The 15,576-nt window shown below is 42.5% G+C and overlaps 1 non-coding gene across 1 annotated transcript; it reads right to left on the bottom strand.

Annotated features, from left to right (window-relative positions):
* Window positions 1-14,871: 14,871 nt before the first annotated feature.
* On the bottom strand, window positions 14,872-14,979 carry LOC118143370 (U6 spliceosomal RNA). Its single transcript, XR_004727597.3, has one exon. It is a non-coding gene; the product is annotated as a U6 spliceosomal RNA (small nuclear RNA).
* Between the last annotated feature and the right edge of the window lie 597 nt (window positions 14,980-15,576).

The raw sequence follows: 15,576 nt of genomic DNA, 5'->3' as shown, positions 1-15,576 counted from the left end.
GCCCACTCGGCCCCAGAAGGGTTAATGGTAAGTCAGTCTGGGTATCCCAGCCTGCATTTTGCCTTAAGGAACAAAATCTGCCTATAAAGAAAACACTGACTAGAACCATCTGCTCTCCCCTGTAGCTTGAAAGAAGCTGCATATAGACTCCCTAATCCTTTTTCTCTCCCCTCAGCCAGAAATGAATTTCATTTGGAGGCAAAATGAGGGGGGCTGTGAGGGAAAGAGAGCAGAGAGAGGTAGGCCAGACACATCTGGACAGCTTTTCTTTGTAAATTCAGAAGACTGCAGGGAATCACTTTCTCCCCTTGACAAAGGAAATGGTCCACGGGCAGGAATTGATGACTTGGAAATCTCATGCAGGTGAAGAGGTTATAGTGCCTGGAGCTCTTTGAGGCTTAGAAAAAATAAAGGGCAAATAATCTAAATGGGGCAGCTCTTTATGGGACCAGAATCCCCATTACCAACACGAGTCAGAAGAGAGAGCAGTCCTGGAGACTTGGCATCTTCAACAGTCCAGGGTCTCCACGGTCTGTTCACCTATTCATCCATTCAGTTATTCAGCAGGAATATATTAAGATACACTTAAGATTCTTTGCTGGGCAGTATGTTTGGTGCTATGGAAATAGCCACGGGCTTGGATTCACCTTCATCTCTAACAACCATGTGAGGAAAATGGTCACATAAGAAATAATATACAGACCATCAGTAACAAAGCAATCATCTGAAACAAGGACAGATGGGGTAGTAAGTACTATAAAGTAGGTATTTTTAAAAACTATTCACTGTTAACTTGACTTTAAAGGAGGGGATGGTGACAAAGACCATCGCCTTGACCAAACTTGAGTAAAGTTCCTCTAAATCCTCTTCCAAACTAGGTCTCCAACTTGGGCTTCAGTGACTGTCTTTGTATAGTCCATTTGCAGCAAGAATGCTGAGTCAGTTCAGAGAATATCCCCTCCCCCCTTGATATCTTCAATATCTGATCAAATTCCTCAACCTCTACCATCCTGCACCCTTCTTATCTGATCACCTGGCCTGCCTTCAGCAAGAATCCTGTCAAGTCAGGTTAGTCAGAATCCCCCTTACTCCTGATCTTTTGTCTTGGTAATTTTCCATCTACTGACCCTGACTCTGCTCCTGGGCTGTAAATCCTTCTCTTCCATATTGTATTCTGGATTGAGCCCAGTTCTATACTGAGATCTCCTTTCCCCTCTTGCAATAGTTCCTGAATAAAAATCTGTTTTACTACTTTAGCTTATGTCCAGCTCTAGTTTTTTTTAACAGTGGTGTTAAAAGATATACTTGGGCACATTAAAATTTTAAAGAGTTTATTTGAGCATTAAGAAATTTGTGAATTGGGCAGCACCAGACCACAAGTGATTCAGCACTCCACTGGGGGTAGAGGCATTCACAGAAGCAAGACCGAACATTTTTTTAATTGTTTAAAGTGCAAAATCTTTAGTTAAAGGTTAGTTGGTAGTTACTGATTGATTAAACTTAAGTTTTGTTTTACAGTCTACATGGAGATGGATTTTAGTGTGATTATATAGGAACTGAGCTGTCTCAGCCTAATGAATCCCCAAGTAATTATGGCAACAGTGGTATGAGACAAAGCTTTGAAAAATAGAAGATAACCATATGTCCTCCAACATATGACCATGTAGTTTTGGGAGTATATACTCCCCAGTCTGAGGAGCAGAGCATGTTGGCAATGAAGAACCAATCAAAGTTTTAATCAGAAGAAGACATGAAGCTTTCACTTCTAGCTGCACCCTACAAAATCCCAGAGCTCTCTTCTCCAACGAGTAAGAAAATACAGATGGAGAGAGGCAGAAAACATAACTATTGGGTACCAAGCTTAATACCTGGGTGGTGAAATAATCTGCACAACAAACCTCCATGACACAAGTTTACCTGTATAACAAACCTTCACATGTACCCGTGAACCTAAAATAAAAGTTACAAAAAAAGAAAATACATGTAGAGAATATGGTTTACTCTTCCGCAAATGGACACCTAGCCAGAGCTAACATGTATGAGGTCACTTATCCACTATGCAATACGTATTCCCCCTCTCTTTTGCCACGACCACAACTTATTGGGGATCTTGTCTAATGAAATGAACAAATACTTCATTCTCAGAGGATCTCAGTCATCGGTGGTCCTGTTCCTGTAAGGGTATAATAGTCTCCTGTAACTCTTTACAACAATGTATGTAATATGACAAAACTAGGGAAATATTCCATTCATATTCTCCTCTGCCCATCATGTAGCCCAAACACTCTCCACTCAATGGTTAAGGTCAACTACACCAGCCAAACATTTTTTTTCCTTTTGTTTACCTCTTGGCTCCATGAGCTTAAAGTGGCCTGGGCGTCACCATGACTTCCAATTCAGTAGACTTACCGTTTGCCCCAGTGGGATTATTCCTTCCTTGGGTACTTCCTAGGGTTCAGCAGACCACAGAACCACAAGTCAAGAAGCAACATTTTGAGCATGGATCATTAGGTTCAGTCACAAGAGGCACCACACAACCTCTGCCACTTAGTTCCTAAATCTATGGTCACACACTACATTCTGAGAAACAATACCCTGTACTTACAATCAATTACCTCCCATCTGTTGTCATATCTAAATCTTCAATGGCATTCCACTCTCCTATAAGGTTAGCTGGAGAATAGATTATTATCATGATAATATGTCCACTGCCTTTTTTATTATACTGTACATACCAGGGACTTAGAGTTGTACAATAAGGCTAGAAAACTGGGCATTAGCAGGGAAAGGAGTCTTTGACTGAAAGATCCATAGAGTCCATGCACAGAATATATATCACTTGTAATTGCCTCATATCCTTTCGGTTCATCTTCAGTTCCACTTAATACTGGGACAATGGCCTGTGGGTTTAGCTTGGTGGCAGTTTGACACCTTTGTTGCACCATCTATCTTGGGCTTGCCCTGGGACTTCTCTGATATTGTGGTGTCCATTTAGTACAGCACAGGCAAGCCTGTAAATAAGAGGAAAACAGCACTTCAGGGGGCAACCCATAGAGGCAATGGGCAAATGTTTTCCTTTTCCAACACTTGGGTGGGTAATTCTGAAGCTGTCAGAGGGTCCAGCGGGATAAAATGCTCATTCCCCACAGTAGTGGCCAGCTCAATAATTCAAACGTCTATTAGCTTTCCCTTTCCTGTTTTCTTCTTTCCAGACCTCGACCCATTTTCCCTGGGATCACAACCTAAAATCAACAACCAGTCCACAAACTCTTGTCTGTGGATCTACTTTTTGGGAGAAGCTAATCTAAGAGAGTTGCTCTAGGAAGTGATCCTGGAAATCAGACTTTCCAGGTGGAAATCTGGAACAGGCCAGATGGCAATCAAGAGCCCATTGCTGGTGGGGAGTTGGGTGGTAATTATCCCTGGCAGGCAATAGCATCACTTGTCCTGGGACTGTTGTGCAGAAGGCTGGGGATGCTGAATGAGATAGGGTGATGGTAATTATAAGGATTGCAGATGTGGCTAGCTGTGGTTAATGGTTTTAGAAGCCTCCATAAGAGGGAAAAAAAAAGACAGCCCAGTTAGCCAACTACTAACTCAAAATTTGCTATAAAAGTCTCAGCCTCCATAGCAACTGAGATGGTTCTTTGAAGCTTAGACACAAATTTGGCCTATAGTAAATGAGGAAGAGGTATAAAAACTGCCTGAGCAGAATGCGGAGGATTCAGAAGGCTCAAGAAGGTAGGAATATTAGAGTGGTGTTTTTATATTAAACCATACAGCATCTTATCTTACCACAGATATGTCAAGTCCTATTGTTTATGTGGTTCAAACTAATTGAGTGAAGAGCCACCTGGACTACCTTTTGGAACAGCTATAGATTTTTTTAATCTGAGCCTCTCTTAAGGCTGCCAATCACCTGGAAAATAGGTGAGTGCAATACACTCAAATGTGGTATCAACTGATTTCAAATTTCTAGGAGACTCACTGTTATGGACCAAATGTTTGTGCTCCCCCAAAATTCATAAATTCATGAAGACCTATCCTCCAATGTGATGGTATTAGCAGGTAGGATCTTAGAAGGTGATTTAGTTTATGACGGTGAGGCCCTCATAAATGGGATTAGTGCCCTTGTAAACAAAGCCTAAGAGAGCTATCTAGCCCTCTTTCTATCATGTGAGAATTCAAAAAGAAGTTGGGCGTCCACTTCTAGAAAAGAGCCCTCACCAGAATCTGACCATAGTAGCACCCTGATGTCAACCTTCTACCCTCCAGAACTGTGAGGAATAAATGATTGTTGTTTAAGCCACCCCATCAATGTTAATTTGTTACAATACCACAAACTGACTAAGACAACACTTAATATCATACTTCCTTCTTGGTGGAAGGAATAACAAGAGAGACCATTTTGTCATTTTTGGGAGAGATCCCTGACATGTTTTAAATCAGGGGTCAGCAAACAAAAGTCTTCAAGCCAAATCAAACCCACAGCCTGTTTCTATAAATAAAAGTTTGTTAAAACACAGCCGTGCTCATTGGTTTGCATATTGTCCATGACTGCTTTTGTACTATAATAGCAGAATTGGCTAATTCCAATAGAGACCATGTATCCAAAGCTAAAATTATTTCCTATTTGTCCTTTTACAGAAAAAGTTTGCTAACTCTGTTCTAGATCACTGAAGCTATACAGAACTTGATTTAAAAGTATGTGTTGCTCGCTCTCTGCACACATGTATCTAGCCAAACAACTAAGGAATCTCTTATTTCCAGGTCTTACCTACATAATGTCATCAATCTAGTGGACAACAAGCATGACATCCTGTAAGATGGTGAGACCATCAAAATCTTGTACAATAGATTCTAGCACAGATCTGAGAATTTACAAATCCTTGAATTAGTAAATGAGAGCAATTTGCCTCTGATATTTGCTGTGATTCAGAGTGGAGAAAAAAAAGCACTCGTTGCCTGCTCAATAGCTGCATATCCATTGTCAAGGGCTGTATTGCTTATGTCCAGAAGGAGAACACATCTGAAAAGGCAGCTCCAATTGAAGTCTCCACCTAATTAAATTTATAATAAGTCATTATCATCTCAAGGATCCTTTTACCCTGACAAATGATAAATCAAGTGGAGAAGGGTGAGGAACCCCCTGCTGTGTCTTTAAAGTCTTTGATGGTCGTGACAGGGTCTTCAGCTATCCTTGGAAATGCAATATTGCTTTTAATTTTTTTTTTTTTTTTTTGCATAACTGGTGAATGTTAATGGCTTTGGTGGAGTCCTTCCCCATAGTAGACCTTACCATGGATCAGAAAGCTGTGTGGTAGTTCTTTTCATTCCAGCTATACATCCAGACTGGGGTAATAATGATAAGGAGATTTATTGCTCTGTTGCCTTTCTGTGACAGAAATTCAAGTGGGATCATTTATCTCCTGGCCTGCAGAAGTCCTCCTCACTTCCCATTTTAAATGGTGAACTACAGTGCAGTTCTGAATCCTTAGTTTTAGCTTGGAGCCAGAATCCAACAGAATTTCAAAAGGTTAGCCATCTCTTTCCTTGGGGTACAATTTCTGGGTTTTCGATAGTAGCAGGTTCTTTTGGAGAGGACTGAACAGATATTCACAAGGATATATAGGTGTATATGTAGCCAGGTCCATTTTGTCAAGGGTTCCAGGCCACCTCCCTTCCACTCTGGGGCTCAGGAACCATGTGGTCTGAGTCAAATGAAAGACTGGAGAAAGGTGATGGGTGGTGTGTTGGCTCAAGTCAGTGACTGCCTCACCCTTGCCAAAGTTACAATCTAGCAGAAAAGACAAAAATTACACATGGAAATGTTTAATGCCTAATGGCATTATGAGGCATCATGCAATGAATACAGGGTACTATGAGAGCATGAAATAGGGGAATCTGCTTCCAAGAAAGCTTCCATACAATCTAAAGGATAAATAGCTGACAAATCAGGGTACAAAAAGCATGGCATTACACACTGAACTTTCTTTTTTAAATTAGATGTTTATATGTTAAAGTGTCCCTCTTCTCAGTCTGGGGCACATCATTTACATTCTGGGAACTGATCAGAGTACAATATGATTGTTTACATGCAATATGCACATATACATACATCTTGAAATGTCCAAAAGGGCCCATAATAAAGTCAATTCATGGGTATCTCTGCAAGGTAGGTTATAAGCAGGGCTTATTTTCCTTACAGCTAGCTCTCTATGTAATTATTTTCTACACACACATAAAAGCAGGCATTTTTTTTTTTTACTAAGAACAAAGTGACTCATTTGTTTTCTTAAAGAGATAGAAGGACCTGCATCAATTTTTCAAGCTGTTTGATCTCTTAACTCTCATTTCCAGCAGAATCTAGCTGTGCAACAGTCTCTGCACCACACCTGTAGCTATAGACTTTCAGAAAAGCAATCTAAAGCCCTGGGAGCAGTGAGCGGTCTCAGACTTGCCAAGGACTGCAGCATTTAGGACCCAGTCCTGAGCCAAGAACAGGAGCTCTGACAACACAGAGACCCTCAGCATTCTGACACATTTGGCACTGGCTGCTGCCTGGGCAGTGTGAGTCCTGGGACCAAGTACCTCTATGAGAGTCAGACCGTCAGAGTCCCCATCATGTTCCACCCTCACTGAGAAAACTGAGGCAAACTGTATTTATCAAAACTTTCCTTGACTTCAGATAGAACAAGTGGTTGGGTCAACAGCTTAACCACCTTTGCACTGAGGATCATGAAAACATGTTGAATTCTTTCCCCAACATTTTGGGTTTGTCAAAACTCTCAGTCATGCTTGGTCAATTAATTCTAAATGCATATGGCTTTAAAAAAGCAGAGGGAAAGCAAATGGGATCCTTATGTTTTTGATTCATTCACACCTAATTTAGCCAGATGTGGGGGAAGGGTACCAGATGCTCAGCATTTAGCTGTGATCACGGAGTATTCCATCAAAGCAGGAGCTTGACAGAGACCTGAGTGCCAACAGACAGCCAGAACAACTGGATCCTCATTCAGTCTTTTCTATGCACCTTCTCTTTGCTAGGCCTGGGCACTGCAGGCCCAGAGATAGGTCAGAGATTAATGCATAGGCAGAAAACTCCTGAAAAGAGTCAGGACTGGGATAGAAGCTGTGTGGGCTATAGTGAGACCTTAAAGAGGAAGGAGTCAGTTCTGCCTGGAGTATAAGGAGAGCCTTCATAGATAATAATGTGGGTGCACACCATGTACTAAGTACTTGTTATGTATATTAGTTTCATAGGGCTACCTTAACAAATACCACAAACTGGGTGGCTTAAAACAATGGCATCTTGTTCTTTCACAGTTCAGAAGGCCAGAAATCTAGGTGTCAGCAAGGCTGGTTCCTCCTGGAGGCTCCGAGGGAGAATCTTCTCCATGCTTCTCTCCTAACTTTTGCTGGATCCTGGCAATCCTCAGCATTCCTTGACTTGTAGCTGCATTACCCCAATCTCTGCCTTCTTCATCACGGCCATCACTTCTGTTTCTGTGTGTCTCTTCCTTTTATATGGATGTAAGGATATCAGTCACTGGGTTTAGGGAATATCCTAAATCCAGTATGATTTCATGTCAAGATCTTTTTCCCAAACAAGTTTACTTTTACAAGTACTGGGGCTAGAACTTGACCACATCTTTTTGGAGGACACAGTTTAACACAGCACACCACATTTCAGCCCTTTGTGTACAATATATGATCTGATTCTTATAACAACCCTGATATGGTTTGGCTGTGTCCCCACCCAAATCTCACTTTGAATTGTAATAATCCCCACATGTCAATGGCCGGGCCAGGTGAAGATAATTGAATCATAGGGGCAGATTCCCCCATACTGTTCTTGTGATAGTGAATAAGTCTCACGAGATCTGATGGTTTTTTAAAGGGAATTTCCCCTGAACACACTCTCTTGCCTGCCACCATGTAAGATGTGACCACATAAGAAAGTGAGCTCCTTCACTTCCCTCTATGATTGTGAAGCCTCCCCAGCCATGTGGAACTATGAGTCAATTAAACCTCTTTCCTTTATAAATTACTCAGTCTCAGGTATGTCTTTATTAGCAGTGTGAGAACTGACTAATACAAACCCTATGAGGCAGGTACTATCATCAGCCCATGATATGGTTTAGCTGTGTCCCCACCCAAATTTCATCTTGAATTGTAGTTTCTGTAATCCCCATGTGTTGTGGAAGGGACCTGGAAGGAGGTAATCGAATCATGAAGGCAGTTGCCTTCATGCTGTTCTCATGATCATGAGTGAGTCCTCAAAAGAACTGATAGTTTTATAAGGGGCTTTTCCCCTTTTTTGCTTGGCACTTCTCCTTGCTGCCACCATGTGAAGAAAGATTTATTTGCTTCCCCTTCTACTAGGATCGGAAGTTTCCTGAGGCCTCCTTAGCCCTGGGGAAGTGAGTCAGTTAAATCTCTTCCCTTTATAAATTATTCAGCATCAGGGCATGTCCTTATAGCAGCATGAGAACAGACTAATACAGCCCCATTTTACAGGTGAGGAAAAAAAACTCAAAGAAGTAAACAGCTTGCCAAAGTTCATGAACCCAGAAAGTGGAAAAGCAGAGTTTGAACACAGGTCAGGCAGCCTCCAAAACCCTGTTTTTAGGACAATTTGGCAGCTTCTTGCAAAGCAAAATCTAGTCTTCTTACATAATCTAGGAATTATGCTTCTAGATATTTACTCAAATGAGACAAAAATTTATAATCACACAAAAGCCTGCACATGAATGTTTACAGCAGCTCTATTCTAACTGCTAAAACATGGAAGCAAGCAAGATATCCTTCAATAGATGAATGAATAGACAAGCTTTGGTACATCTGCATAATGGAAAATTAAGCAAGGATAAAAAGAAATAAGTTACCACGACACGAAAAGACATAAAGGAACCATAAATGCATGCTGCTAAGTAAAAGAAGACAGTCCAAAAGGCTACATGGTGTATGATTCCAACTATATGATATTCTGGAAAAGGCAAAACCATGGAGACAGTACAAAAAAAAAAATCAGTAGTTGTTCTGGGGGAGGGAGGGATACATAGGGGGAGCACAGAGAACTTTTTAGAGCACTGAAACTCTTCTATAATAGCGGACACATGTCCTTATACATCTGTAAAAACTCTAGAGCTGTACACAAAAAGTGAACCTTAATGTAAACTGTGGACTTTAGTTAATACTAATGTTTCATCACAAATGTGTGATGCACCAGTGCAAGATGCTAATAATAGGATAAACTGTGTGTGTCATGAGGGGGTATATAAGGGAACCCCATACTTTCTGCCTGAGTTTTCTGTAAACTTCACGCTGTTCTAACAAAGTCTATTCATTGTAAATAAATAAATAGGGAGCCCACCAAGAGCCAGCCTAGGGGAGTACTGAGAAAATTGAAGGGGGAAAACACCTGCCAAGAAATGAAAGAACTGAAAAACCAACAGGAAAAGATGAGATTGCTGTTCCTCCCTGCTCCTTCCCACTGGACACTGAGGTATGCTGTCATCAGCTTTGTCAGGTTTTCAGTAATGATTAGATCAATATTTGTTTGTCTGTTTCTCAGTTCCAGGACTCCCTGCTGGAAGCCAGATGTGCAGATATAAATAAGATGTAGCGTTAGTTCTCAACTAGCTCACATTATTGAAGAGGCATCAGACACAAAGCATAGAGTACAATGAAATGAAATGATCCTTGGGTGGCTCTGAGGGCAGAGGGGGGATCCCGGGACATCAGCTTCTAAACTTGGGGCCGAATTCAAATGGGGCAATTAACAAAAATATGGCCTGAGTCCAAACCCAATGTGACCCTCTGCTCTCCAGGACACAGTGTAGGGGAGAGGATTTGGCAAGGTAAGGGGACCAGTGAGCTGGGACAGGTGCCTGAACACAACTGGTGATTCAGTTCCTACAGCCCACGTGCTGCCCACAGGCGTTTCGCAGGGAGCCAGAATCAATGGGGGCTGTGTGAATGTCAGCCCCATTTATTCTCTGTGCCAGGACAATGGACCACAGCCACACCAAGCTCCTTCCCCATGATGCCCTTCTCCCTGCCTTGCCTTCCCTTTTCTCTTTCCTTATCCTACTCTCCTTAGAAAACATGTTATCACTTCTCACTTGGATGAAGCAGGTGCAGCAAGCACCAAGGGAAGACATTGCTGTTGTGGCTCTTGGCTTTCATTCTCATTTGGTGGTTGGCCTCACTCCCAGTATGGCAGCCCAGTGGCTCTTTGCAGACCTTGGGAAATAGAAAGGAAACCCAGCACAGTCCACTGACTTTGGCTTCCATACTCATGTCTATCCAGATTCTCTAATGGCCACTAAGCCCCTTCCTGCTTAGTTGGTGAAACTGACCATGAGAAGTGGAAAGTGCTGACTTACATCCTCAGAGGTCAGCATCTCCTGTCTCTTGTGTCTCCAGCTAACCCAGTGTCTGGCACACAGCAGACAGTGCAGCTGTGACTCTACAGCAGTTCAGTCTAGGTGCTGGGACACCTGTCTCTCTGACCTTCTTTCTTCCTCCTCCCTTTCCCAAGAACACTCTATCTCCTTGCCCCAATGAACCAACTTGCCCTGTTCCCTAGACAGGCCACACCCTTGCATTCCCCCAGGACTTTGCTCTTGCTCCTTCCTCTGCCAGGAATGCCTTGCTTCACTTTCACACCACTACTTATCCTTTAAGAACCAGCTAAACTGTTAGCTCTTCTAGAAATTCTTCCCCAACTCTCCCAGCGTGACTCAATCCTGTGTGTTTCCAAAGCTCTTTCTTCTTAGGTAGAATGAAGCACTTTGCATAGCATCTGTTTTCATCCCTGTCTCTCCCAAAGACTCATTGCTTCCTTTCTATTTCCCCAGCATGAAGCAGTATAAAAGGCAAACAGTAGGTGCTCAGCAATGCTTATGGGATGGATTCATGGGCAGGAGGCCGTTAAATGTTATTTCATTTCAAGATTATGGACACCATCAGAGCAGATGGAAACCATTTGGGAAATTCAGCTCTTCCTCTCTGGCATCATGCTCTCTAGCCCAAGCTCCACCTTCTCACTGTCTTTCCTGAGGCTGAAACAGCCTACAAGGGCAACGATGCCCACTCTAGGAGAGTGGTGGCCTCTTTCCTAGAAACCAGCTCTCTTTCATGTTTCCCATCGCTGATTTGATTTCCAACTTTGGCCCCCTTTGGTCTAATGACAGCCATGATTTCTGGAAGCTGCTTTCCCTCCAAGGGAGATAGAAAACGGAATGTTCATGCATCATTTACTCATCCAGCATTAGAGAACACTGGGCTGCAATGGAACACAGTGATGAATCAGACCCAAGCTCTGCCCATGAGGAGCTCAGATTCAAATGGGGATGGCAGATAAGTGAATGAATACTCCAAATACAGTGTGGTTCAGGGTGAAAAAGAGGAACTTACAGGACAGGGAGTGAGGAAGGGTGGGTGCATGTGGGAAGACCAACCAAAGAAAGGACATAGAGCCAGGCTTGCGTTGTTCAAGAAAGACTTCTTGGCAGAAGCAATGCCTAAGCTGCAGTCTTAAGCACATGACAAGATAGGATCTTAGACCATTTTAGATCCTGACCCCTGAGTTATCTGGGACATGCAGGACAATGTCAACAATGACGATAAGATGCTATCATAAAAGAACCCCAAGAACTCGCAGTATCTATAGGCAGGAGAGGCCCATGGCAGAAAGTTCTTCAACGGCTACCTGGGTTTCTGCTGCCCCTGATGCTGGTATAATTCAGGCCCCCCAGCTCAGAGGTTCTGGATTCAAAGATCTCTAGTTATTGGCCATATTTCCTATTTTCAGTCACTTGAAAAGGCCAGACCATATAGTCCTCGTCAGATGTAGCCCTGTGTTTCAGAATCAGGTTAGGCAGGAGAGTCAATCTACTGGGGACCTTGGGCAAGCCCTTAACCTAGCCCCAGTGTCCTGATTTGTAGAAAAAGGATGGTAATAGTATTCCCCTTATGAATTTTTAAGGATAAAATGAGATAAAGTATATAAACCTCATCTTTCAAGCCTCTTTTCCTCACCTTAATTACACCAAGCTTTTTCTTCCCTTCTCATATGTCTTCCCTTGGCTGGAAAGTCCTACCTCAGTTTGTTTAGATAGCACCTACTCATCTTTCAGATCTCCCCCTGAAGTCACTCCTCAGGAGAACTTCCCTGATGCCTCAAACCCAAGTACCTTCCATCACAGAGGCTCATGGTACCCAGAATTTTTTTACATTGTACTCAGTGAATGTGAACATTGAACAGGTCATTACATCTTTGCCAGCACACTGTAAGGCCAGAGACTTATCTATCTTATTCAGTGCTTTATCTCCAACTAACCCACAGTGTCTGGCACAAAGAAGATGCTTGATAAACATCTATTGAATGAATGCATAAAGCAAATAAATGAGAACTCAATGTTTAATAGGTATTACCAATACTATATGCTCAGTCTACCACTTACTAGCTACATGACTTTGTTGCCTCATCTATAAAATGGGAAGAATAAATATTCAAAATGATCCTGCAATGTAAGTGTTGACCTAATGTAGATAAAATCCTTATCTCATAGGAGACGCCCAACACGTGACAGTGACTATTCTCATCTTAAGGTCAAAGCAGAACTAGAACCTCCATTTCTGAACCCAGGGAGACCTTTTTCCCATGTTTCCAAAGGTCAGAAAAGTATTGTGGGATCTTTGTTCCCACATTACCACGTACCTTCAAAAAGAGACCTAAAGGGAACACTCTGGCCATGGCTATGCCAGGCATGCTGTCTTGACAACTGTGGCCATCCTGGCTTGGGGGCTGGGGCAGATGTGCACACTCCTGCTTCTGACTGGAACAAAAAGGCAGAGGGAACACTGCCAATGCCTTTGTGCAGATTCATCATTTTCAGTGCTCATTCTTCACATGTGTTTTCAATCTCACACAAAACATGGACTTCTGCTTTCCATTACCTTTGTTTCATTTTAGAATATAATGTTTTTTATAGCCTGGGGAAGGGAGGAAGTAAGCAAGCAAGTGAGCGTTGTGAGCTGATACGATTTTTATTTTTCCATCAGAACAAAAAGGGAAAGGAAAAGCCAAGAAACCAGGGATTGCAGAACTGCCTTGGGCTCCTTCAAGTCAATCATTCATTCCTCAAGCACTTATTGAGCACCTACTCTGCATGCAGAGAGATGGAATAAAGCAATGACTAGCACACGGTTTCTGCAGTCAAGTAATCTGCAATAAGCAGATAAACTGACTCACAGCACATAGTACAAGACAGGTTTTTCTTCTGGAAGGGAAGAGAAGAAAGCAGGGAAAAGAGAAAGGTTAGGAAAAACATGAAGAAAGAATAAAAGGAAGGTAGAAAAGATGGGAGGGAGTGAAGAAAAGAAAAAAGGGACAGGAAAAAGAAGGCATGGAAAGAACACATATTCATCACTATGTGCCAGGCACTATGCTAAGAATCTTACATCTTGTATTTTATTTAGCCCTCATAACTTCCCATTAAGGAGAACCCACTTACCATTTTACAGGTGAGAAAACAGAGGCTTAGGTAATACTCAGGGTCTCACAGCTGGGAGCACAATCTGGAGGCCACTGAGCTCCTTGCCTGACCTCTTCACACAAAGGTATTACCAACTCAGCTCTGCTCTGAGGGAAAACCCTCCTTCTAAGATGTATGAGGAGCCCAACACCTGGTTATTCCACTGGCTCCTCAAAAGCCTCCCGGAAACACAGCGAGTTAAAATGGACGGACTTAGAGATCATCTGATCAAACCCACCTGAGGAGACACACATTCAGAAACAGGTGGAGACTTGCCTGAGGTCTTGTGGTGAGTACAGGAGACCTGGGGCCCAGTCCTCCCCGCTGGAGCCCATGGGGAAGTCAGCGATGCCAACAGCTAGGGCATTTAATTGCTTCCAGACCAGGGAAGACTGCAGTCCACCCTCCTGGCTGAAGCATTCCCAGGTCTGCTGAGCAGGAAGGTTTGTTTTGGCAGAAAGCTGGGTGCTGTCCAGCTCGATAATCATTTGTGTTAACACGCTATTATGTGTGTCGTTAACAGACTTGGCAACTGGGACTTGGCTTTTTCTTCCCTTATATTTTCTTTTTATTTTCCAAAGACAGAAAAATAAAATGCAACCCCCATGTATGAATCAGAAAGACCAAGATTCCCAGCCACACAGGTGCTTGCAAACTCCGCCTGGAAGAAGAACCTTTACCGAAAGCATGTCACTGCTCAGCAAGTATCTCATGGCTTTGTTCTTGAAGGAGGCTCCATCTGACATCATGGCTGGGGTTTGTTCCTCCTGACCAGGGCTCACACATCCAGCCTTTCCTATCATGGCACACAAGTGCCCTCTCTGCCAGCATAGCTCATGGAATGGAAAATGTCAGGGCTATGGAGCCAAACAGACCTGAGATAAAAGACTGGCTCCACCATGTTGTGGCTTTTGATAACTTGATGAAGAGATTTAACCTCTCTGAACCTCAGTTTCCTCATCTGGAAAGTGGGTTTAACAATGAGATAGTATATCATTCTTCCCTTTATTTATGCCATGCTTGGCAATTCATCTATTAAAAAATGGGAAAGATAAGGAGGGTTAAAAGATAATGTTGCACTCCTGATATTTAATAGGACTTGAATATAATGTACTCAGAGTATAATGCTAATCAGACACAGGCCTTGCCTTCCAAAGGGGAGCCCAATATAAAGAAATTTAATCCCTTTATTATTCCACAAATACACTGTAAGGTGTTCTTCCCAAGTCCAAAGTTAAGACCCTGGTTCAAGCCACCATGTTCTCTCACCTTGACAAGTGCAACTACCTTCTTTAAAATATATATATAATATCTATTGTAATATATATATATAAAACACTTCACAAATTTGTGTGTAATCCTTGCACAAGGGCCCTGCTAATCTTCTCTGTATAGTTCCAATTTTAGTATATGGCTGCAAAGTGATACTGCAATTATCTTCTAACTGGTCTCCAAGTTCCCTCTCTTGCTCCTCCAGTCTGTTCTCAGCAGAGAAGCCACCATGATCCTTTCAAAACACCAGTCTGATCATATCATGCCACTCCTAAAAACCTCCCAATGGCTTCCCATTAAACTTAGGGGGAAAAAAATCTAAATTCCTTCCTTAGCCTAGAAGATCTAATGATCTGGGACCTGTCTGTCTCACTACACTCCTCACTCATTCTGCTCCAGCCACCCCAGTCTGCTTGCTCTTCCTTGAGCACACCTAGAAAGTTCCCACTTCTGATTCTTTGTTTTCTCTCTTAGAATGATGCTTCCCCAGGTGTCTTCCCAGCTCCCTCCCTTACTTTATTCACATCTCTGCTCAAATGTCATAACAAAGAGGCACACTATCGGAAATAGCATCCCCATTGCTTACAATGCCCTTACTTTGCTTTAGAGAAAGATCCATCACTTTCTAAATTATATTATATACCTGTTTGCCTGTGTTCAGCCTCTCTCACAAGAAAATAAATGTCCAAACAGCAGAGATTTTGGAACACTGCATTGCATGTTCTATGTACTCAGTAGACATTTATTGGGTAACTGA

Source organism: Callithrix jacchus, chromosome 7 (assembly GCF_049354715.1).
Source record: "Callithrix jacchus isolate 240 chromosome 7, calJac240_pri, whole genome shotgun sequence".
In the NCBI taxonomy this organism is placed as follows: Eukaryota; Metazoa; Chordata; class Mammalia; order Primates; family Cebidae; genus Callithrix; species Callithrix jacchus.
Note: the sequence above shows the minus strand (reverse complement) of the source record. Positions and strands in the feature narration are given on the sequence as shown.